This window comes from Platalea leucorodia, assembly GCF_965183815.1.
Source record: "Platalea leucorodia genome assembly, chromosome: 5".
In the NCBI taxonomy this organism is placed as follows: Eukaryota; Metazoa; Chordata; class Aves; order Pelecaniformes; family Threskiornithidae; genus Platalea; species Platalea leucorodia.
The window spans coordinates 9,373,130-9,398,113 of NC_138827.1; positions in this window are offsets into that span (position 1 = coordinate 9,373,130).

Sequence of the window (24,984 nt, forward strand, 5' to 3'; positions counted from 1 at the left end):
AACAGGATCAAATTATTTCTTTTTATTGTGACAAGATAAAACCTCTAAAATGAGATTTCTGAATTGCAATGATACCCAAACTCACACCAAATGAGAGCATAGGAGACGGCGAACAGCCCATTCAGCCAGCAGCACGTCAGCCAGGCTGTTGCTAGCTCCAGTTCCTATCAAACACGGGAATTTGTCGATGTTTTATTTTAGCAGCAACAAATGGCTGGCTGAGCAGAGCCATTGCAAACTGGAAATGAGGAGGCAAGGACAGGTGTGTAATTTCTTGAAATATTCTTCTAGGGCTTGTGGCACAGAGACTCCTTTCAGACACAAGCCATAAGGCTGAGAAATATCTATCATGCTTAGCTATGGAAACGGGGATTTTATGAAAGTGCGATCACGAGGTGGTAAGAAGAATGTGATTGGAAGTTGATGTGTTGTTGCTTAATTTAGACAGAGGAAGGCTCTTTTTTTGTCCATACCATCTGCCAGCCTAGAAACCCAAGGAATAAAGGCACAAGCTGCAGATGGCTTTTATAATGGCTGTACTCAAGCAGCAGAGGAGCAAGAAGGATAGAGGCCATATAAATCAGGCAGCAATATCACCATGGCTGAGCAATAACCAAGCTGATAGCAGCATTCAGCAGAAACAGAGAAAGCAAGAGATACTTCCCCAATTTGCTGCATTAGGATTCAGCCACAGCAGGACAGGATGCAGAGTTGGACCTTCATGAGGCTGTTGGGAGCACTGATATGCGAGCCTGGTAGGAGCAGGCAAAACAGCACGGCTGCACAGACTAACTGCAGCCTCCAAGAAAAACAGATAAACTCTACTTTAAAATTGCATTCACATATGCAACAGTTCCCAAGCTAGCTCTTATCCTTTCTTTCCCCACTTTTTTTTTTTGAGTAAAGAGAGAAAGAGAGTAGAAGCTAATTTACTTCAAGTCAGTAGAGAGAAAACAAGCTTGGATGCAAGACACAAGGCTCAGCAGGACAAGCACAAACTTCTGCTGGCGAAGCAGTCCCCCGAGATGACCGTCTGAGCTCTGCTGGAGAGCTTGAAAGGGCTGCTCCGCTTATCTTGTTCCAGCAGAGCCTAGGTGCACTGGACACAGAACAGCATGGCGCGGTACAGAGGCTACTTCAATGTTTCCCTCAAACAACTAGATCAAACAAGCTCGTTTACACAAATGTGTATAAACAAACACTCAGCATAGCATTAGTGGAACTGGGTCTCCAAGCGGGACAGGTGGCGCACAGATTGAGAGGAGAAACAGTAGAAGGTAGAGGAAAAAACAGGGTTTAATTCTATTTGTTAAATATATACACACATACATTCCTTTGCATTTTTATCATTACAGAGAATACTAACGTCTTTGCTGCTTCACTGTAAAGTGTCTCTGGCCCACCTGAGCAGAGGACAGCCTGTGGAGACCTTGCAAAGTGCTCACAGCCTGTTCTGCAAGCGGTCCACAGGTAACCAGCTCTGCCCTAAATGCAGAGCCTGCAACCAGGGAGAGGGACACCAGCTATGCCTTCGGCAGGAGGGACATACACAAAGCAGAGTTGCCCAACTTGGTGGAGGAAGAAAAAGCCATGTTGCTCCTGCTGCTGAGCTGGTGCAAGCCAGATGCTCCTGAGGAGCTCCAACAGGTACCAGCTTTAAAGTCAATGTCATTCTTTCAGCCCTGGGACATCCACAAAACCCAAGCAGCCCCAAGAGCTGAACCAGTGGCTCCGAATCCCAGAAGCCCTGTTTGCATGCCACATGCAGGAAAAGAAGGCCATTTCAGTTAAATAGTTGGATAATTACACTTCTGCGCCAGTGACGCCTATTGCACCGATCACTGGAAGATGTATCTGAACATCATGAGTGCCCCAGGCTACAGCTGCTCAAAACCAGTCCTCAAAGCAGCACTGGCAGATTCAGTCACTCACTCAATAGGATATAAAACGCCCTGAACCCCAGCAAGTCCCAACTATTCCCTCCGCAGAAAAGTCAGCCCTGCCATGACATCAGATGGCAGCTTAAGTACACATTAAAGGAAGATACCATTCATGCCCCATACCGTGTACCTGGCATAATCCTTTATGCCTATGCAAAGCAAATGTAAAACGTTACTGTGTCAAAACAGCAGGACTGTACAATTATTTTGGGTATTGTCTAAATCCATCATTTACAAATATACACAAATAGCTCAAGTAGGCTCTTTGAGCAGAACCAGCTGTTGAGCAGACAGGACACACTCCAGAGAACAATCAGTGATGGATCTGCCAAAAAAATACTAGAACTGAACCATTTTCTTGCTAAATACTTGGCAAGATCCCAGTGACTTTACCAGAACTTCACAGGGAAGGAGGAGGGAGAAATGGAAGGAGTGAAAAAAAGCATTATGGCAAAAATTCTATTTTTTTTTTTTCCCCCTTATTAATGCTCCTTTTCGCTTGGAATCCTTTTTAGTTTGGCATGGGAGTATGCCTTATGATAGCAGATCAGAAATTAAAACACTGTTTTGACTGATCCCACACAAGTATTCTCCTTCTCACCCGCCCCAAAAAGCTCTCTCCCAGGTAAACTTGTGTGAGTCAGGGGTTGCCTTGCCAAACTTCAAAGCTTCAGTCAGTTCATATCAGATAGTCTTGAGGAACTAGGATCCTACAAGACAGAGCGAGAGAGAAGACATCTTGGGTACGATGACATTTTAGCTGTATACATGCACCCTTGGGGCTGAACCGGTCCCAGGACACCCCAGAAACAGTCAGCCAACGTAAGACAGGAGCCCCACAGGCATCATTTCTAGATACATTCGGTAATCTTCTTCTGCAGTTACACAGAACATATTTACTTTAGAATAGCTTCAGAGCACTTGCAATCTATAGTTTTTCTCTTTTGCAGGCAATCAGATGTTTCTGGGCTATTCTGAAACACAACATTACTCTAGAAAATCACACACAATCGGAGAGCATAGATAAACTGGCTGTTATTTGAGGCTACACAAGCAGATCCAGCAGCCTCCCTTCCCCCTCCGCCACAGGTGAAGACAGACTGCCTGGAGCAGGACTTTTCTTCCACCAAGTATTTGTACCAAGATCAGCGTGGTGGTGGTGGCAGATACTGACGCAAACAGCAGCCACATGATATGGATGCATCCTTGATGAGATGCTAGGGAGAAAACCAAGGGCAATGCTGGCCTGAGCCATGTGAGATAAATGAAGATTGCTGCCATGCCCAGCCTGCCTTAGGCGAGCCAGCTGCCTGCAGGGACGCTGCTCACCTGCCTTTGCACATGGAAGCATCAATCAAGTTTGTTCAAACAACAGCACATCAACTAAGTTGCCATCCCAATAACATTAACTATTAATTCACAACCCTCTGGACTTAACTGGGATCAGGAGTGGTGACTTTTCATGCACTAGCATCCTTAAGTGAGGAAAAGGGACAGAACAGGGAAAAGCAAATCAATGATGCAAGAGATGTCTCAAACTATGAGTCTATCTGTTATGACAGCCCAAGTTGTGAGAAAACCCTGAGGTCATCTGTAGGTCATCATGCATGCAGACTCCAGACTCACTCGGGGAGAGCCGTTTCCTTCATTACAAGAGCTATCATGCTTTTGAGGAAGGGGGAGGGATGGTTTACCCCAACCTGTCCCCCTCTGGCCTTCACGTTCTCCAACTACACAGAGCTCCTGGTGAAAGCTGACCTGTCCACATGTCCGTCAGGGACCTAAAGTGTGTATGCCAGTGGCACCTGCTTAGACAAGTAATCCCACACGGCTGTGGCCATAAGCAGTAACACAGAGTTTATCCTGCCTGTCTGGAAAGGAAATGAAAAAATGACTAATTGCCAACAGAAGATTAACGGCACCCTTTCTCTTAAACCCCAAACCACTGCAGGGGCTATGCACTGAGACACTGCTCTGCCTGCATCTGCTGTGGTACAATAGCACCTCTAAGAGAGGAACCACGAGCATTTTTCTTTGGCCGTGTGCTATTCCATCACTCCTCAGCTGATGTGCCCTCAGGATGAGCTTTCAGAGGAGCTTCAGCAACTCCTGGCTCTAGGACAGCCCTCCCCCATGGCCCCACCGCATCCCCTCAGCCCCAGCAGCAACAGGATCAGGAGCTGTGGATCGCTCAAACCAACTGCTGTTGATGGGCAGGAGTTTCTCTGGGCTGTTTCCAGGGGATCTGCAGCAAGTAGTGATGCAAAGACCCCCATTTTGGGCAGGAGCCCAAACTTCCACTGGGAAAGCTTTAGGGTTCTGGAAATCACAGTGGATTCAAGCCACCGTTTTAAAGCGACCCTGACTGTTTTACAAAATACTCTAGACAGCATTTCCTCTTTTTTCCCCCCAGAATTTGGAGAATAGCCACTCTTTTGATGCCACCAGTGGAATAGCTATTTCACACAGCCACAAGCAGGCACTGTCACTTCAGTAGCTGAGGTTAATGGCTGGGCAATTCAGCTGGGGCTAACTTATTTTTCTCTAGTGATGTTTCTTAGGGCACAAGGGAGGCTTTCACTGGAGTAATTCAAACAATTATAAAACTACGTACTACTCTGGTAAAAAGGGCTTCAAAGGGTGTTTTTTTCTTCCTGAGCCTGTTCTTCACCATCACTGCAGGGCTTCAGCTCAGAGACCATTTGCAGAGCTGTTAAATGCTCATCCACATCAAAATTCAGCCTTGAGTGCAGAGAATCTGGCAAAGCATCTCTAGGCCAAATCCTCTCTGGGACTGCCTTCTGATCAGCCTCTCTTTTAGGAGTTTAACGAATAAAAATATATCTGGAACCAGAACAGAGAGGTGCCTGGAGAGGGAAGAGAGCAGCGCGCTTGAGCCACTGATCAGAGCGACACAACACAGCTCTGACCAGTGGAGCTGAGGCTGTTGGACACAGGTCCACCAATAACCACTCAAAAGGTGTGACATAGCACAGACGGCTTCCTAAAATGCTTGTGAGGAACAATGAAAAATGGCCAAGCTGGCCAAATCAAGAAACAAGCACAAACTTTTTTTGGCTTCACATAGGACTATTGAGGTCAGGTTAGAAAAAGGCACATTTAACTCAAACGTTAAATTCAAATATTAAGGTAAGTTCCTTTTAGAGTGATGGAGGAAAAGGATACAGAAAGCAAATAAAAATATATGCAATACGGCATTGAGAGGACAAGCGAATATACAAAAAGAAGAAAAACACTTATCTGATGAGAAAGCAAACATGGAGATACAGCTCTCAGATGTCTCATTTGTACAAGTCGACAGGTCTGCTCAGCGGAGCAGCAATCACCGACGTGCTGTTGCTCAAATGCTTGAAAGTGGCTTCATACAAATCTACGTTGCATGAGGACGGAGACTTGTGCATCAGCAAAAGTATTCACCATTCATTAATGTTAATCCCTTATTTCAAAACATACAGACAACTCACAAAATAACAAAAAAGGCAGATATAGCAAATGCTTTATGCAATCAATTGCAAAGCATGAATAGCAAATAATCAGAGAAAACTCTTGGCAGATTCCTCCCATATTAACTAAGTTCAGGCAAATTATGCAATAAAAACTTACAGACAAAGCCATTAATGGATTGGCTTATAGAGAGCTCTCATAAAAGAGAGCTCAATTTGTTGGATGATCCATTTGCCACCTGTAACACTGAAGTACCTAACAGACTCTCAGCAGTGTGTTTACTGTGAAGCATCACAGCAAGAATGTTTTGTACCAGTTTGGATTGGCAGCTTTTCCTATTCCCCTCACGTAACATGAGTTTCTTTTCAACTGGAGGAAAAGGGACTTTAAGAAACTGAATATCCTAGTGAGGAGAAAAAAAAAAAAAAAACAACAAAAAAACCACTAACTTCAAATTGTAGGGGAAACAATTGGGCGAGATGAAAATAGTTTTCAAAGCAAAACAGAAACATTCATAAATGCAAGACAATTCACTCCTTCCTTCTCTATGGTAAGAGGAAAAAAGTGACATGAATGAGTCTAACCGCCATGCTCAGCCAGACTGAAGATGGAGTGTGGTATAGATCCCCAGGACTTAAAACACACCGATTTTTGTATTACACACATAAACAAACAGAGAGCAGCACAGGGCAGCTTGCTCCAGACAGGGTTCACAGAGGGGACACATTACTATTTACAACACAGCACGTTAAAATGACAGTGACACACACCGCTCAGAGGTGATCATTATTACTGGCTGCTTAAGGGATGATTTGAGAAATGATCTGTAAATTTAATTTTTAATTAAGCCAGAAGCCCTAAGGGCCTTCTGAGTTCAAGCATTAAGGGGGGAAGAGGGGGAAATCAATTCTTGGTGATGGAGAGGTCTAGCAAAATCTAATAGGCCTGGGTAATATATCAAGAAGCTTTTAAGATCAGTCACACAGCTCAACAGAGGAAAGCCTAAAACCCAATTTCAGATAAAAAAATACACTGTAAAGTGGAATGGATAGTCACCATTGTTCAAGCCTCTGGAAAGCTACTGTCTTGAGCTCTGACACACATATTACTCAGAAAATAGATAAATGATCAACTCTGGTGTGCAGAACTTCACAGGGAAGCCCTCATGCTTAGCTCCAACCAGCCTGGAAAAGCAGCCGTCTCCAAACGACCTTGCAATCGCTCTAAAGCTTCAGCATGGCCAGAAAGATCTACATTAACTAATGAGAAGTAGTCATCAAAGCCTCCTGGAAGGAGGCTGATTTGTGCTGAGAGACGAAACTAGTTCCCTTGATGCGCAGCACAGGTCTATTGGGTTCATCACAGTGACTGGGGCTGCAAGAGACACAGCACCGAGTCCATCTGACCTCCACAGTGCAGTTTCAGTAACAGTTACAAGATTAGAAATCAAAGATTTTTCATCCCATCCCTTGATTTCAAGCTCACAGGACCCAATGAGTTGCACTTACGGGGTCCAAGAGAAAGGACCAGTGTTATAGAAGGCCACTCTTGTCATCTCTGAGATGTTGTCATGATTTGGGAGGTCCCCAATGACTGAAGAAAAGTGTTGCACCCATCTTCAAAAAAGGCCAAAAAGACGGTCTGGGGAACAGTCAGCTTTGCCTTGGTTGGTAGGAAAGTCATGGAGTGACTCTCTTGGACTGGGCTTGGAGAAGAAGGCAGCAGCTGGGACCAGTCAGCATGGACTGCGCCTGACCAACTGGATTGCCTGCTATGGGAGAACACCTGGAGAGGTGGATGAGGGCAGAGCCATGGATGTCATTCACCCCAACTTTCACAACACTTCCAACACCACCTCCCACAATCTTTTATACAGCTTATGTTGTATCAGTCTGGAATAGGGGAGGCAATGACTGGGTGGGGAAGAGGGTAGGAGTTAATGAGTACCTGGAAGACAGTCACAAGCAGGTTACTGTAGGAGTCTGTACTGAGACCTGTCCTCTTCGACATCTTTATCAGAGACCTGCAGGAGCTGACGAGAGCCCTCTTTCCAAGTTTGTAAATGACACCATATTGTTGTGAAGAGCTGATATGCTCAAGGGCAGGGCTGCCACTTGGAGGAAAACACCAAAATCTCTCCTTGAGGGCACATCTAACTCCATGTGCATACATTCAAGAAGAAAGTTGGGCAGAGGAAACGAGCGAGAAATGAGATGAATGGTCTTGTTTTCACAAACCTTCCCTTCTAAGAAACAAGTCATTTATCAAAGTGCTGTAATCCTACCAACTGTCATAACACTTGGTCTAATTACCTCTGGAGAACAATAAGCTGTATGTTCAGGAAGAAACTGTCTGCAGCAAGGTCGGTAAAGAAACTCTGCTATGCGTGATCTTAGATCACCAGTCCAAATACAAGAACAAATACCACCAGGCAAGGGGTCAGTGACATTTGTATGAAGCAGCTTCATCTTATTTTGCAATTAAAAAATTTGGTTGGTTATATTTTCTATATTTTCATAAAATGCCATTCCTACTGCATTAATCTACATCAGAGCAGGTCTGAAGTGGGTTTTCAGGCTACATGTTGAGGGGGGATGGAGTGCAAAAACCATCTTTTGGAAGAACACAAAGCACATTCAAGAATTGCTAAAAAGCTACTTCACACTGCAGTTTGCTGTAGACATACTAACGTTATTATGGCTCTCAGCAATTAAGTATTGCTTAACTTCATGCCTTGAAGAAAATGTCCTTCAAACCTCACACTACAAATCCCACTGGCGATGAACCATTCCTTCTTGCAGTGGTTTCAGCGGGACTATTTGGGAGCATACACTGCCAAGCAGGAACAAACAGCAAGCAGGTCCACAATAGATGCATTCAGTACGAGGAGGACACGTTATTGCTGTTCAGGCACTGACACTTCCCGATTTGACACCAGATGGCTGAGTTTGCAGCAGTACCAAGACTGCACATACATTTCATTAACACACTCAAAGCGAAAGATAGAGGGGAGGAGGGGGAGACCCTCTCACCAGCAGCAAAGCTGGGCACTTAGGAAAACAGACTTCATTCGGATTCTCGATAGAGAGACTTGGGACTGCCTGCAAAGCAAGATAACACTTGCATCCTGGATAAAAGTGCCAGAGTAAGGACTAGGTAGACACAAAATACACAGTAACACAAAGCAATACACACACAAAATATGAGCACTGGGACCAAAGACGACTAACTTTGATGGACGGTATCTCAAACGTGACTGAACCTAAAGCTCTTCCCATGGTTTAGGAATTGCTTAGCTTCATGCCTTGAAGAAAATGTACTTGACACCACATTGAAAGAAATCTCGTCATGTGCAACAGCAGATTTTCCATCAGTATCCTAAATGTATATATTGCATGTCATCTTCTTGCTCTGGGCAGGGTGGCAAGGAAGGGATCAAGTGAGACGAAAACAGATAACGAGGAGTCTTTTACTCACCTAAGAAAAAGTATTTTAATGCCACCAGCGCCTCCCCTGCCTTCTGAATCGTACAGGTGTCTGGTCCCCACTGAAGAACTTGGACCTAGGACTCTAGGAATAACGATTGCTATGGATCCTTCATAAGATGTTGAGCCCAGCAGCACACACTATGGGATGGATCTTATCCAAATTAAGTGGCCACAGCATCATGGTATCAAGGCACCCAAGATCACTGGTATTGGCCACCCGTGCTTCAGGCTTGAAGCAATGAGCTGGTCCTTTATAACACAGCAGAACACAAACACACAGAGCACGTTACAGGCTGATGCTCTGAGCATTGCCCTGGAAGGATCCACATGGACCATAGCATCCACAGAGACGAAAGGGAAGTTCTTATAAGAAGGAAGGTGTTTCCAATGAACAAAAAAGTTGTAGGTGTTTCCAGTGAACAAAGCAAGTTGTAGATAAGTTAAAAGGAATAAAATTTATTCCTGTAAATTTTTCACTTTCTAGACTTAAAAAAACCCAGCAGTTTTAAACTCTGTTGAAACAAATTAAAAGGATTTCTAGTTTATTACTTTCTCACAAAAAAAAAAATCTCTGATGAAGAAATAGCCAATCTGAAAACTAGACATCAGATGATGGTATCATTTCAGACTGTCAAACCTGATTTAACTCAAATAAATTCTGGCGCCAACAGGCCGCCTCCAGCAGCTTTATTTGCCTGGGCAGGCACTCGACAGTGGCTCAGACCCCCTGAGCTCACACTCCAGGATCCCAATGGAGCCCAAGCCTCCTCAGGGGAAGACAGATGGCAAGTTTTTTGCGAGTACTTGTTATCTGTCAGCTCAAATCATGAGTCACCATTAGCAGGCAGGTTAAAGCACGTGCACTGTGCCAAGGTGCACAGTCAGAGCTGAATATCTGGGTGAGCAGCTCGGTGCCCAGGGATGAGGTAGGGCTGGAGGCTGTGCACCCCCGTGCTGGCAGGCTGGGCAGGGCTTGCATGCTCAGCGTGGTGCACAGGATCGAAGCTTCTACGGCCAAAAATTGGAGTCTGGTCCCTGGAGTTTACTTGACAAGTATCTCCCAACAGAAGATTGTTGCCGAGAACCAGATTTCACAGTAACCAGAAGGAGAGGTGAGGCTTACCCAACAGATGTCCCTGGATTGCACACGCATGCAGGGGTGATGTAATAACCGGAGGCAACACCCTGCGTATGGCACAAGGGCTTGAAGAGCACATGGAGGAAGAGAAGCTGCTCCCCTCTTGCCTTGCTCACTTGTGGCTTCCCAGGCAGCGCTGCAGGCACCCTCCAGCACCCACACCCCCACAGCAGGGCTGCACCATGGGCTGGCAAAGACTCGGTCCCACTGCTTTGTACGCTCGCGGGGCAAGCAGCAGCTTCTGTTAGGAGAAATTTAGGCTCCTCCTGAGGTCGTGTTTTATGCTTAGTTGAAAATTAATAGAGGGGAACGTTATTAGAGCTATGAAATGGGTATGCAGAGGAGTGCCCTTGCTGCAAATGGAATAATAAAATCAGGTGTGGTTTTGAGAACAAAACCCCTGAAAATGTGTTTGAGTCCTGGAAAGGGAACACACGCTAATCCCAGAAACCCCACCGAGGGCTCTGGCTAAACTCCCCACAGCGTCACACCATCACCCGCTGCACTGGGGCAGCTGGAGCAGCTTATAGGCTGAGGATGCAAGAGGCTTTCTAATCCCCCCCCAGCCAGGCACAGAGACTGAATCGTTAAAGACTCTCAAACAGCCTAACTGTGAAGCCACTCCATGAGGAAAAAAAAACCCAAAACAAAACAAAACACCAGTCATATGAGTAATGCTGGTGCCTTTGCCGAGAGCCAGGCCAGACCCCTGATGAGTGGGAGTGATGCACCAAGGAACCTGGCAGACCCCAGCCCCGAGCGTGGTCATCACTCTGCCCACAGGCAGACACGCAAGAGCCATTCAAGGTCTCAGCTAGGCAGACATTTAATACTATCCAGTTTGTTTGGATTTCTTTTCCTTGAGGATAAAGCAGGATATGTTAGCTTATTTTGCAATAACAGAGATTTCTATGTCCCAAAAAAACCCAAACAAACAGGAACAACAAAAAAAAAGAAATCCAGAAACATTCCTCTGCTAAAGAGAGTAACCTTGAGACATCTTCTCACTGATTCACTTGGGCATGATGCCAGAGGCAGGGTGGGGAACATCAAGTATTTTCAAGGTTAGAAACCTGTCACTCACCATTTTTTGAGAGAAAATTCTGGATTATTTTTTGTAGGAAACAGAAGTTTTCATTTTGATTATTTTTAAAAATACCTTTCACTTTTCATTATTTTTCAGTTAAGGTAAAGGAGAAAAACTGATAGAAAATCTGATAAGTGAAACCTTGCTTGACCTTTTCTTTCTCCATGATTTTATTAGAAAGAAACTGAGAATGTCTCCGCCATAAACCCTCACTTTTTACAGCTATTCCAATCTTCCTGTGAAAGGATGAGGGGAAGAAGTGAGAAAAACCAAGTCCTAGATTTGAGGCAGAAATAAGATTTCTACAAAAATACATTACATAAAAATCCTACATGTAAGTCATTAATTTTTAAAATAAAACCCCTTTACTCAATAGCATTTTTTTTTTTATTTATAGGTGTTTGACTACCAGTCTGGTATTCACAGATGCTATGCAAATATAAATTCAACAGTCTGTAATTCCTGAAATTATGCATTTAGAGCTGCATTTCAGATGCACGTTATTCACAATTTGCTGTTGTCCCGCTATGAAGATGTCCAGCATGCAACCAGGCAGAAAAGCATCAGAGGTCCCCAGTAATCAAACTCAGCGCAAGCATTAAACAGCCTGGCTATAAGGAGCAGCATCATTACTCACACAGCCCACCTACCAATTGTTCATGAACCTTAAGCATGTCAGAAAAAAGTCAGAGCCAGATTCATGAACTCTCTCCTGACCAAAATAATTTGATGACGACTTATTATTATTATTATTATTACTACTACTGTTATCCTAAGAAATGGGCTAACCTGGCCCGCAGATGCTGTCCTTGGTGCACCCACACACAGCTCTTCCTCTGCTTGGGCTCAGCATGAGCTCTGGCTTTAGGTTTTCCTCCTCCACTCATTCATTTTGGGTGATCATATCTGCCTGACTGGAAGCATGTCCATGGGTCATCTAAGAGCACAATGTCTACATGACAGCAGCTGTGTGACTTTTTTTTCTTTTTAAAGCACCATATTGTGTTTCAGCTGGAAGCAGAACACTGACTATGAAAACCAGATGATGTGCCGGCAGGAACTGAGGAGTCTGAGTAACACAGATCGAATTAACCTCCTGAGGTGTCCCCATGGAAAAAAAACATAAGCCTTGCCTCTTCTTAAAGCCTGTGTTTTCCCAAATACAGTTTTAAGATCAAAGAAATAAGAAATACTCACACACTGCAGGCTACAGTACTGTACACACAGGGTATAGGTGCAGTCTGAGGCTCTTTGCATCACGACCCAGCTTCTACTCTGAAATGTAAACGTGGTCACTAGGAACCATCCACGTACACCACATCCACAGGTAGGATGCCACATCAGCCTAGATAATGCAAATCTTTTGTCTACTCGAGCTTAACAGAAAAACTTCTTGACTCTAATGTAGGAACAATTTAGTCCCAGAAGGGAAGCCCCCAACCCCAGAGTTATTTTCTTTCTAACAAATGCATAACTATTTTCCTTTAGCAAGGATATGGAGACCATAAAATAATTAGTTACGTTGATATGCAGAGAGGCCAACATGCAAGAATCCCCTGGTTACACAGCGTTAGTGTTGCAGAGCTCGTAATTAAACTTCGATTCCTTTACAACTCGAGACAAGTTCCAGACAGTGGGCTGAAAATACATCTCAAACAGATCTTCAACATTCAGGACCATCTGTTTCCTTTTTGCATGAAGTATTTTTATTTGCTGCAAGTAATGAGCTTAAACAGATTTTAGGAGGTTTGTTATTAATAAAGGAATGTGAAAAATTTGAAGAAGAGGGAAAGAACCACATTCTGTGCCTAGGTCTGCTCAGGAGCCTGGGCATTGCTTTGAAGGCTCCATTTTCTGTCACATCCCTAAATTTAGATTTAGGTTTCTGAATAAAACAGGTTTCATCTTCAGCACTAACCCACCCTTCACGTAACACTGTTTAGGAGAGGAAGGGAAGAATAATTTCCACACCTGAATCTTCATTGGGAGTATACTGCTTCATGGGCAGAATGTAATTAGGCAGGCTGGAGTTTAGCCAGGACATTAGGGTTAATGGCCCTACTGCTGCCAAGTGCCACAGGATACTTAATGAGTGCAAACAGCAGAGAAGCCCACCACAGGTCTCATCTAGAGCATGGCACCTCCACCTGCCTCCTGTCCTGCCACAGCACCCCTGAGGAGCGCTCCTCCCATGGGGCAAGGGTTTGCACTGAGGGCAAGCAGAGACAGCGGGTGCTGCTTTCCCTCGAATCCATCACTTGTACGTACCCAGGAGCCAGATGATACAATCAATGATGACAGACAGGAATTTAAATGTGATAAATTTCCTCTAACCATAGACAGCAAGATCTTATTTAAATTATGCCAAGAGGCTGTATCATCACTGAACATTCAGCAACAGTTTTATACAAGCAGAGCAACCTTCAGTCGGCGCTTTCTCCCCACGTCTATTATTAAAGCTCTGCTTTGGCCAAGACAGATGTATGAAATACATCAACATGAACTGGAATAAAATGCACTATCTGCATCGTGAAAAAAAAGACCCTTTTCTCCTTAGTTTTCCTTATGCTCAGAACAGCACAAAGGATTTCAAACCCCATCCACACCCTTCCCTCAAAACCATGCTGTACCACTTTCTCTCTCACACCCGCATGCTGCCATGGTTCAAATTTCTTGTCAGGAAAGCCTAAGAGGAAGAAAGCCACCATCAACAACAGAGCCAAGGCAATGCACTGCCAGGAAGGGGGGAACTGCTTACCTATACAGCTGGCTGTCACTAAACCTGCAACCACTAACATCAGGACTGAACCATTCCAAGCCCCAGCACCTGCTTCTTCCCCAGCACCTGCTTCTTCCCCAGCACCTGCTTCTTCCCCAGCACCTGCTTCTTCCTCAGCACCTGCTTCTTCCTCAGCACCTGCTTCTTCCTCAGCACCTGCAGGGAGCTGAGCCACCCCGAGGACAGCACTGAACTGCACCTGAAAACTCAGTCATGTAAGCAAGGAAGTCATCCTCCAGCTGCAAAAAACAAAATAAGACTCCAGCCTTCCAGAAAGCCAAGTTCATCAACAGAAGGGAACCAAGAGGAACAAAGCTTTTCCAAGCTGTCTTGCATCAGGTTGCCCAGCCAGACCATTCCTTCTCATGGCAACCTTCTCATCAGACAACCCAGCAAGCCCGGAGCAGCAAGCCTCTTCCCTTCCCAGCTCACTATCAGGCCCACTTCAGCCTTCTCTTACTCCCCTTTTCCCTAACACAAAGCTTTTGCCACAGCAGCCCCCAAATCACTCACCCCTGCCAGTCGCAGCCTCCACTGTCATGCCTCCAAGGATGGAGCTGAACAACCAAACCTTAGGAGTGGCAATCTCCCTTTTTATCTAGGAGCAGCTTTGCTCCTCACACCTCAGAGCGGCCATGACCCAGGGGAGGGTGCAGCTCTCGTTAGCACCTCCGCCCCACAACTAACAAGGCCTCACAGGTGCCAGGTGTGGGATCTGCCCCCCTGCAGGGCCCCAGCCACAGCAGAGCTCCTGCAGTCCTGGCGCACTCTTAGGAGTCACCCGTTAAGGCTCAGTGACCACTACAGCCCCTGGAGGTACTGTGAGCACTGTGTTTTATTAGCCCCAGATGATCCCTGGTGAAGGCAACAGATACCCCATGTCTTAAGCAAGAGATTTCCCATACAGTATCTACCACTTATGGGTGCTGGAGGAAGGGCATCTGCTCTGCGCTGCACACTTACCCCTCACAGCCCCCAGGACAAGGGCACCATCCAGTCTCAGCTCCGCTGCTGTCATCCACAATGGAAACATTAGCTTTGGGTGGGTGCTACTTTTAATGCCAGTATCTGAGCACTGGGATTAGAAACCAAAATTAGCATATTGGTGCAATAGCAATGAAGTGCCGAAGTGTTTAATGCATCTGGCTGGGTCATGTCAGCCATTTATTTACTGTAGTCAGTCTCTAAATCTGTATTGCATCTGCTGTCTGCATAAATAATGAAGAAAGCAATAAATCTGGCAGGGTTAACGAACACTTTCACTCGGCTTCTTTTTAACCTGTTAAATTCTGCTGTGATTCATCTGCCCGGCTGAGCTCCGGAGAGACACTTCTTGGAGAAGGGAGGAGAGGGGGGCTTTATTTCCATGCACTGCTCCGGAGCTTCCAAAACCGATTCCCTTTCAGCTGCAATCCTGCTTCCTCTCTCATTTTTATTGATGCAGGGAGCAACTGAGAGACTCTTTTGAACTCCAGTATCTTACCCTGTTCCAGGTACAGGTCACTGATTTCAAGACAGAAATCTTACACACTTATATTAGGTTTTCTTTTTAATGAAAATCTATGTTGTCAATTTTTCTTCCAAGGTGATGCCACCAGAAGTCTCTTGTTATTGTCCTTTCAGTGAGAAACATATCCGCCTCTCTACGCTACAAGAGGACCACACTGACGTGGTAGTGTAGGGAGATGCCACCACTCTCCAAGAGGCAGGACCAACTGCCAGGCTGCTTGCCAAAGGAGGCTTGCGGATGACCACAGCTTCTGAAGAGCCGTTGGCAGCAATATTAGGGAGAGCCTGATAGGTAGGAAGCAACAAAGGATAGGACTTGGTAGACCAAACATGCAAACAGCCTCCAGATAAATAGTAGCAAAAAAATGTTTTATAAATATAACGCCAGGTTTATATCTGGAAAAATGTCTCTTCCAGCTTCAATTAATTGTTGTTTCTTGGTTGCGTAAATTGCCAAAGCTTTGGGTTTGCTATAATGGCTTTTTCCAACAGAATGACTGCTTTCTGTACCACACATTTTACTATTTTCTTCAGTCCTTATGCCTATTTTGGATCGCATCACGCTCATGGCACATTACATTAATTTCTGCTTGCCCCAGCTGACTTATTTGTTAATAGATCCTCTATCTTTGGCATATTTCTTTCCATTTCTCCACTGTTGAAAGAAATTATCCAACATAGCAGTAAAATCACAGTTACACTAATGATCAGCTCTGCAGCATGGATTTTTCTTGTTTTATCATCAGAAAAAAATATCAGCAGGTTCAACATGCTATTCAGTTACCTTTCCAGTCATGTTTTTCTATTTCAAAATAATTTCTATTCTTCTTTTACCACAGGTTCTGCCAGTTTGTACCTTACACATCATCCTGTCATCTTCGTTGTGGCTTTGGGTTTTGTTTTGTTTGTTTTTTTTTACCCTAAATTTTGAGCTGGCAGTCTGAGAGGCATATTCATAGAATGTGTGAGGCATCAGGACTTGCCTTTTACTCTAGAGCACCACTATTTATTTTTTGCCATCCAACTTTTTTATGCAGGAGCACTTGATATGCACCAGTGCACAGGCTGTCAAGGAGACTCTGACTTGGGACAAATCTCCAATCTGCACTTTGGTTTTGGAACCATAAACATAACATGCTTGGAGCTCAGTCCTGCTCCATCCTCCAAACAAGCACCTCTATTCTCAATGGCAGATGCAGTCTGATTCACCCAACTGCACTTGTTAATAATACAGAGGTAAGGTGTACTTTATCAATGGGTGTGAGTCATTGTTGACTTCTAGGAAAATCCAAAAAAGATTTAACCACTAGCCAAGGAAATTTGCATTTCACTTATTCATAAAGGATAAACTCCTTTTTTCTTTGTTCTTAGAAGCTTTTACAAACTGCCAAAGTCAACTTGGGACCAGGGTAGAAAAGATTTATGCAAAATCTTAATAAAATTCATTTGGATCTATTTATAAGACAGAATCTACTTGGCAGATATTTTTTAAGAACCTGCTTAGGAAAGCAGTAAATACATAAGCCAAGTTAAAAAGAAAAAAAAAAGCATGGTGCTGTTCCCCACACATCATCCTACTTAATGGTGCTTTAAATTTAGCTGTGAACTTCTTTAAATCAACCTGAGAAAAACCACATAGTCACTAATGCCCAGTGCACGGGCTGGAAGATGGCTGGCACTGCCCCACTGAAAACTGTTGACAGTAATTGTTCCTGCAGGTCTGCGACTGAAAAGTGCTGCAGCTTGAGGCGAGATGTCTGCTTTTCCATCTCCCCACTGTCTTCTCTCTGTGCCTGTGCTACCTGAGCCCAGGTTCTCCCAGGACTCTGCACATGCTGTACCTCAGCAGCTTGAATCCCGTTCAGGTTTGATATGTCTGCAAATCTCAGATGCCCTCAAAGCAGGCAAAGCCAGGTCCCTTGTAGGAAAGGGCCCATCTTATCTGCCCAAGACGTAGATGAGGTAGGATAGACATGGGCCATACGCAATGTCCTTTCTGAGTGTACTTTCAAGGCCAAGCCCCCCTGGGGTTTCCTCTCAGGCCACCCAGGGCTAGCCTCGAATGCAGGCAAATAGCATGGACAGGTGGCCAAAATGGTTCAGCTCAGCACTGTAAATGAAGCCAGGTAGGCAGAGAAGGCAGGAGACTGCCTGTCTCCCTTGTCAACTCGCTTCACCTCCAGCCTTGCGCATCCAGGAGCTCTGTCTCAGCCCTCTATCAGGCCAGGCCTATGACAGCTCTGTGCTTCTCTCCTATCTTCTGGTTCCTTTAATCAAGCAGACAGCAACAATTTACAAGCAATCACCAGGAAAACCCCTCAGTCAGTTTGGGGCAATATGTTTTCCATTGTCTCAGGCTGTCCTGCTCCATAAATGACGTTAAACTGCTTCTTCCAGTCGGTGTGAAACACGGGTGGATGCTGTGCCCATGAGCCCTGCAACTGCAGCTATGCCAGAGGCGTGCTTCATGGAAGGCATTAATATCTTTTAAACTAAGTACATTTTTTTCTGCTGACATTTTCTTTAATGTTTTTAAGCTCTAGAACTAACTACCTACCTTCCTTCCTTCCTCCTTTAGTGCATATTAGCCTTTCCCTGCCAGATCTCCAGCTGGAATACATTTGGTCTCCCAAGCCCAATTCATTAAATGATGTGAACATGTGCATTCAGTTAAACAGGTTATTCCCATGATGCCTGCATATGAATGTTTGGCTTGTGTAGGCCTTCAGTTGCAATTCAGAGAAGGACATGCCCAAGTCCAACCTGTTCTACCCATATACCTGTGAAACAACGCGTGCCCCAAACAAGCTTTTCTGAAATAGGAAATACCCAACTTCCCAGGCACCTTTTCAATTACCGCCTGATATTGTGGAACATAAACATTACTAAATAACATCACTCCTTTAAACATGGAACAGTAATGTTTGAGTAACTGGAGCATAAATATAGTTCACCTCAGGCAAGAGATAAATTACATTAATAAAGTGTGGTAGTGTTCTGTAATTAGTTTGATTAGGCATGACAGAAGACGGTATTGTTCAGAAAAGCTCCATTTCCTGAAGTAAGGAATTGTTGCTGTAGATCCCAATCTCTGGTTTTTGTTTTGTTTTGTTTTGTTTTAAACAGGTTCATTAATTGCTACGCTCTTGCTTTAAAGAGGATTTCACAGAACAGGAAAACCTGGGGTCATTAGCAGAGGCTGATGCTGCCACACTTGTCATTTGGTGTCCATGACCTGTTTCCCTCTTGTTCTTGGATTCAGTTGTGCTCCTCTCCAAATGGATCCTACAGATCTTCGTGCTCAGGGGGGTTTCAATAGCTGCACCCTCCATCCCATCAACCTCTTCCAGATGTGTGGGGAGATAGCCAGACTACGGCTGGCTGCCCACAGTCCCTCTTTTACAAGTCCATTTCTAATATACAGAGAGAGAAAATTAGAAAATAGTTTTATTAACCATCAAGGTAAATCAAAACCTTCAGCAGACTCTGCCAAGTCACCATGCCAATACTCCATAAGACACAAACTTCAGACATGGCTCCCATCTTCTCTGCTGTATGTTACTTATTTATTTACTAGATTTACTGCGCCATTAGACTCAGCAAGACTTGCTGTGCTGCTCATGCTATGCAAATGCTTGAAACTGCGAAGTGTCAGGTCTGGAGGATCTATTTAACAGTGACCTTGTGGCACCAGACCTGGCTGGAGCGGCTTTGCTCAGGCCCTGAACCCATTTCTGTCTGGGTCAGGTCCCTGCACCATGCTCCCCACTCCAGCCCTGCCCTTTGAAAAACTATGATGTACAGGTTCCTAATTCACTGACGCACTTGAATAAATTCCAAAACATACCTTTAGGCACCCAAATATTTCTGTGTATCTGACTACTAGGGTATGATGCTTGCCTTCAGAAACCAGTGCAAATTCTTCCTTTGATTTTGCTGTAAGAAGAACCATATTCTTTCTGAACTCAGCAGCTTGTTTTCTATTTACATACAAGAACGTATATATTGTAGCTAAAATTTAAAAATGATCAGTGTATGGTTCCAGAACAGCTCGTGTCCCCAGAAAGGAGAGAGCCGGTCCTGCCAGAATACGGACACCTTGCTGTCACCAAACCATAGTTTTGTAAAAGTGAGTCAGCTCTGCTAAGGCAGATAAGGTGGTCTTTCCTGTCCATTGATCACACAAATCCAATTTGGAGACTTTTATTCTCTACATGACAGTTACAAGAAACAGACCTGATTAAATATTTCTGTTCTGATCAAAAAGCATCTCACAGGCAATCCTGTGACTGCAAACCAAATCCCTCCCCAGAGCTCAGCCGCACGCTCTGCCTGATGGGCTGTGCTTAGCTATGCTTCTTCCAGACCTGTGAAACAACGTGCTCTGACACCAATGCACAATGTGTTTTGAGCTTTAGGAACAGAGACATATTCACCTTCACACTCTTAGCCTTGAGATCCAGCAAAGATTGTTTACAATCAAAGGACACTCAAGGTTTTCACATCTTTCCTGAAGTACATTTAGAACAAGTGTTCATCCACTCTTGCGCATCTCCCCTTAATGCCTTCCAGTTAAGATGCTGACTGAGTACTTTATTAATGCCCAAACAGCCAGATGTCAAGGCTCCATGTGCTATTTATCAAGCAGCACCAAAGACTGTACTAACAAGTCTGATGATATTGAATTTGATTTACATTTCAAGTGCAACCTGTTCCCTACAGGAATGCTCTGTTACAGGTCTTTTCGTGGCATGGGAACAATAACCGAATGAACACATTTCTTGAAGCTATGCCAATGGCTATTTATTTGTTGTGTTTGTGACTGCTCAGTAGCAGAGATTATGGCCTTGATGTTGCTCTCAGTTGAACAATTGGGGATTAACTCCTGTGAAACCAGTGCAGTTACCCCGGCATTACATTTGAAATCAGAATCGGCATTAGCATAGCTGAATAGTTACGGTCAAGCAAATGATGGCAAAACACATAGGCTTTGCTGTTTTCTCCAAAACTCTGTCGTGTAGACCCTTTTGTACCAGTACAACTCGAAATACTGTTCCCGCTGATGCCAGCTGACACGATTACACTTTGTCTGGTCCAGAGCCTGGTAGCTCAAAGGTAACCAGAAGCACAGTGAACTTCCCAGGGTGATCAAAAATTTCAGAGTACATTCTTGTTTCTGCTGGTCCACCTCTGCGACACGGTTAGCCCACTGCTGCGCTGCCCCCGACCAAATGGTCTGACAAGTCTGACAGTCTTCAGCTCAAATCACTTCTCTTGTCCTTCAGCTCCTCTTACAATATCATGACCTCTTTTCATCTCACTGTGGAACATCCAAAATGCTCCATGACACAGTTATTAGGTGGATTTGAAAGAAAATTCCCCTGAGAAAATTAACCTTTGAAAAAGTTCCTATTGGAAAATTTTAGAGTTCCCAATGGAAACAGGGACAGCAGGAGGAAAGCAGATTTCATATTTGCCTAAAGTGTTAAATAAGCTTTCGATTCCAAGCTAAGTGATACATTTTCATTAATGGGGACACGATTTAAATGATTTCTTTTTATTCTAAAAAGATGATGGTTTTCCTTCCAGAATACCTTGTTTTAATTGGTTTTTCTAAAATTACATTTTTAGGCACAGACAAAAATAACAGCCCCCAAAACTCTATTTTCAAAAAAAAACCCTCATCAGATTCCTTTTAAGCTGGCAATACTTATGACTTGTATTGAAAGAACAAGCAATAAAGGCACTTTCTGCCTCTCCCTTGCTACCCTTTAAAACAATCTGTCCACCAATCCAATTGTTCCATCTGTTTCCAAAACAAAATTGCATTTTACTACTAGGATATTCTCTATCCAAATGCTGAACAGCTTGTAGCTAAGTATTAATCCATAAAAACCTGAAAACAATATCTTATTAATTCACAAAAATCAATATTTCAGTACACATTTTGGAGCCAGTTCATTACAGTTAAGCCCAAATTTATATGATGGTCAATGGCAAACTGTCCAAAATGTATCTGTTTACCTATAATGAGACAAACTGGTTGCTAAACCTCATTCCACCAAAAACAAGCTCTGTGACAGTACTTTGGTTGAGGGAAAAAGAAAAAGTGATCTTACAGTGTATGGAATCCCGGTACACTAGTTATTTCTTCTTTAACAGAGAATAACACAGGTATTCTTCGGTTTTCTTGTTCTTCTTCCCCTGTGGCCAGGCTATTTAAAAAAAAAAAGACCAAGCTTTGTACCTCTTCCAATGACAATTCTTCATGAGGGCTGTCTGTCAACTCAAATATCCTTGAAAAGGATGCGGCATCAGAACAGACTTAGTTGCATCAGTCTGGGTGTCCCATCGCATTCCTTTGAATACTGAACCCTATAAAGGCTGATTTTCCCAAATAAGTGTAATATCTTCAAAAATACCGGGGGGGGGGAGGAACAAACTTTCAAAGCTCTTACGGTGGTGTTTTTCCTAGTAGCCCAAATGCAACAGCCATTGATACTGAGAATTCTTCCGCTGGTTTCAGTACATATCTAATCTGAGATCCTAAAAGTAAATGAAGCCTAAAATTCCCAGAAATAGAACTCTATTGTCATCCAACAAATATATATGTCTGTACATAGATATGTATGCATGCATGTATACATGAGTATATATGATAAATGCTTATATTGCATTTGCCAATAACAGGAAAAGTTTATATATTTATTTATGTATATAAGCTTTTTCATTACTGACAACTAAAGTCTGACCATTTTTCACATGGTGAGGTCAGGCTCTAAGATTTTCCTTCCCTTTCTCCCTAGTTCCCAGAATGAAAGCAGTTCATGAATCATGAAGGTTAAATACAAATAACTTGCGTTACCACTCAGAGAAGACATGTGGTTAATTGCTGTCTGCCTTTATTGTTAATTGCTGAACAACAGCATACTGGCACACCTAGCACAGGCTTCTGAAGATGAACAAACACAGCATATGCCCTAATTGTTTGTGTTCTCTTTACATCACTTTTTCTTCCAAAACAACATGGGTAAAATTCACAGATCCTGTCCCTTAATCTCATTTCCCATACGCTAAACACGTTAGTTCCTCTGGCTGGTAACTCTTGTGTTACGCCAAGTCAGAGAAGAGTCAGGCCAAACAAAAGCAGTCTCAGTAAATTAAGTCATCTGCTCTTCAAGACCAAGATTTCCTCTTCACGCCTTTCCCATGGACAAGCTGGGTTAATTCCACTTCTGCTTCCATTGAAAGCACCGTGCTGGTGTTCCTTTCCACACCAGAGTATGATATGATCATATCAGACATAACCTGCACCAAAAGAAACCCACAGAATGGAAAAAAAAAAAAAGATTTAAGACTCACCATAGAGTGGTTTAGGGAGGTGGAGTAGTTGCATCGTTTGACCAAGCATTCCTTTCCGGTTTAAGTCCCTTGGAAAGGGGAAACTTCCCGCTGAGGAAAGCGGTCACCTTGCTCCACTGAGCTGGTGTCCACAGCCCTCCCAGGCTCCCTGGGCCCTTGCCAGCCCTTCTACCCTTAGATACCTTAGGGTATTTAGAGATTTCTCGTTGCTGTCAAGAAAGAAAAAAACAGATCAGTCAGGCCCCCAGGACAAGGACCCCCAGCAGCATATTTTTTTTCTGTGAGACTGAGTCTGGCTAGCCATGAAGGCAAATCTCCTCTTTTGAAATAAATATTGATCATGCAAGGAATTGTCCTCTAACATGCAGCGCTTTAGCCTTCCTGCAAACAGTAAATGCCTCAGTAGCCCCGGCCTCTGAATATGCAAATGCAATTTGATTCACGAGATGAGATGCATTGTCAAAGGATCTGTGAGAAAGAGGACTGGACAGAGTAGATACAACACATTTCTCATATCAAATCAATGGATTCAGACAGGAAAATAGCATAAGTATTTGCTGGGATGATATACCATCTGCGTGGTCTTTCTCTTGAGTTCCCATACCACATTCTTGTTAACTTCCCCATTGCTATCCTTCACAGACACTTTATTTTTTTCTCCCTGTCCCATGACATTAACCAAGTTCTGCTGGAGAGCAACTGTTTCTTTTCATTGAATTTAATTTTCTCTCTGTAGAAACAGACTAGCAAGAACCATATTTCCTGGCCTATTCTTGGCCATGCCATGTTCCTGACACTCAGGCTGAAAAACCTAGAAGGCAACAACCTTGCCAAAAAATTCAAGTTGGCATGCAAAGGAGATAAAATAAGTAACAGGAGTGATTAAGGAGCTGTAGGTGCTACTTTACAAGGAAAGACTGAAAAAACTACATTTGTATAACCAGGCTGAATGATAATTAAATCAGCATGTCTACAGGCTATTGAAGCATTAAGGACCAAATCTCCAAAGATCTGTAAATCAAGAGGATTTGGGCACCTGAATTCCTCTGAGAAGCCAGGTGAACAGGCCAGAATCTTCCCCCCCCCACCCTCAGTCTTTTGAGGAGAATTTTTTATTTCAACATCTCATCACTGAAACCAGCAGAGTTAGTGGAAATTTAAATAACTCCCTATTTGTTATGGAAAAAGCAACAGAATTATTACAGCTGAAGAAATTAGAGGGTATTTAGGGTGATCTACAGAAATGTTGCCAAATAATGGGGTAAAACGGAAAGAAAAAAGTCAAAGTATAAAGTGAGAGTCTCGTATTTGCAGATCAGTGGCAATGGAGGAAAGATTAATAGTGGAAAATGAAAGCATCAGCTACTGACGCATTGAAAGTGGAGTGGCCAAAAGATGAGCGAGAAGAGTGTTGCCCTAGCAAGTGAATGAATACCTAATTCATATTTTGCATTTATTAACTACTGTATCACTCAGGAAATTAGAAGCTTATCATTTCTTTAGAGATAGGAAAGAAGGAAGGAGGAAAGAGAGGAAAGGATGTAAGGAAACCCTAGAAAGCCAACAGTCGAGAGCACGTGTATCAGGTATGGAAGGCAAAGATTCAGATCCCCACTCTGCACTGCACAGATCCTTGCTCCCTTGTGGGAAAGTTTCATAGGTCTCACCTCCTCATCTTCCTTTAGAAAAAATGAAACACTGGACCTTGCAGTTCTTTACAGAGCAGAATTCCTGGTTCCTGGCCAGTCCTACCTCGCAGTCTAGCTAGCTTGCAAAGTTGGCAAGCGTCAGTATTTCCACTGCCCAGATGGAGGCACAGAGGGGGGTACACTGATTGACCAAGGTCACCCAGCAGGCCAACAGCAGAGCCAGCAAGAGGTCCCAAGTCTCCAGAGTCCTGCTGTGAGCCATTTGGCCTCTTCTTACTGGCTGTTTCCATTCCTGATATCCATCACTCATTACAGATGTCATTAAAATCCAAATAAAACTCAACAAATACTTATTATTAATTTCCAAAAAAATATACAGGGCAGTTTTTCCCATTGATTCCTGGCAGATTCTTTCTTGAAATTTGCCAGATTGGTACGAAAACAAATATGTATAAATTAGCAATATATGACATGACATGTATGAGAACATTCACTCACTTTAATCATTCCCACAAGCATTTTGTCATTTTTCTGTCAGTCCTGTTGATAGGAAAGGAAACCACTTCG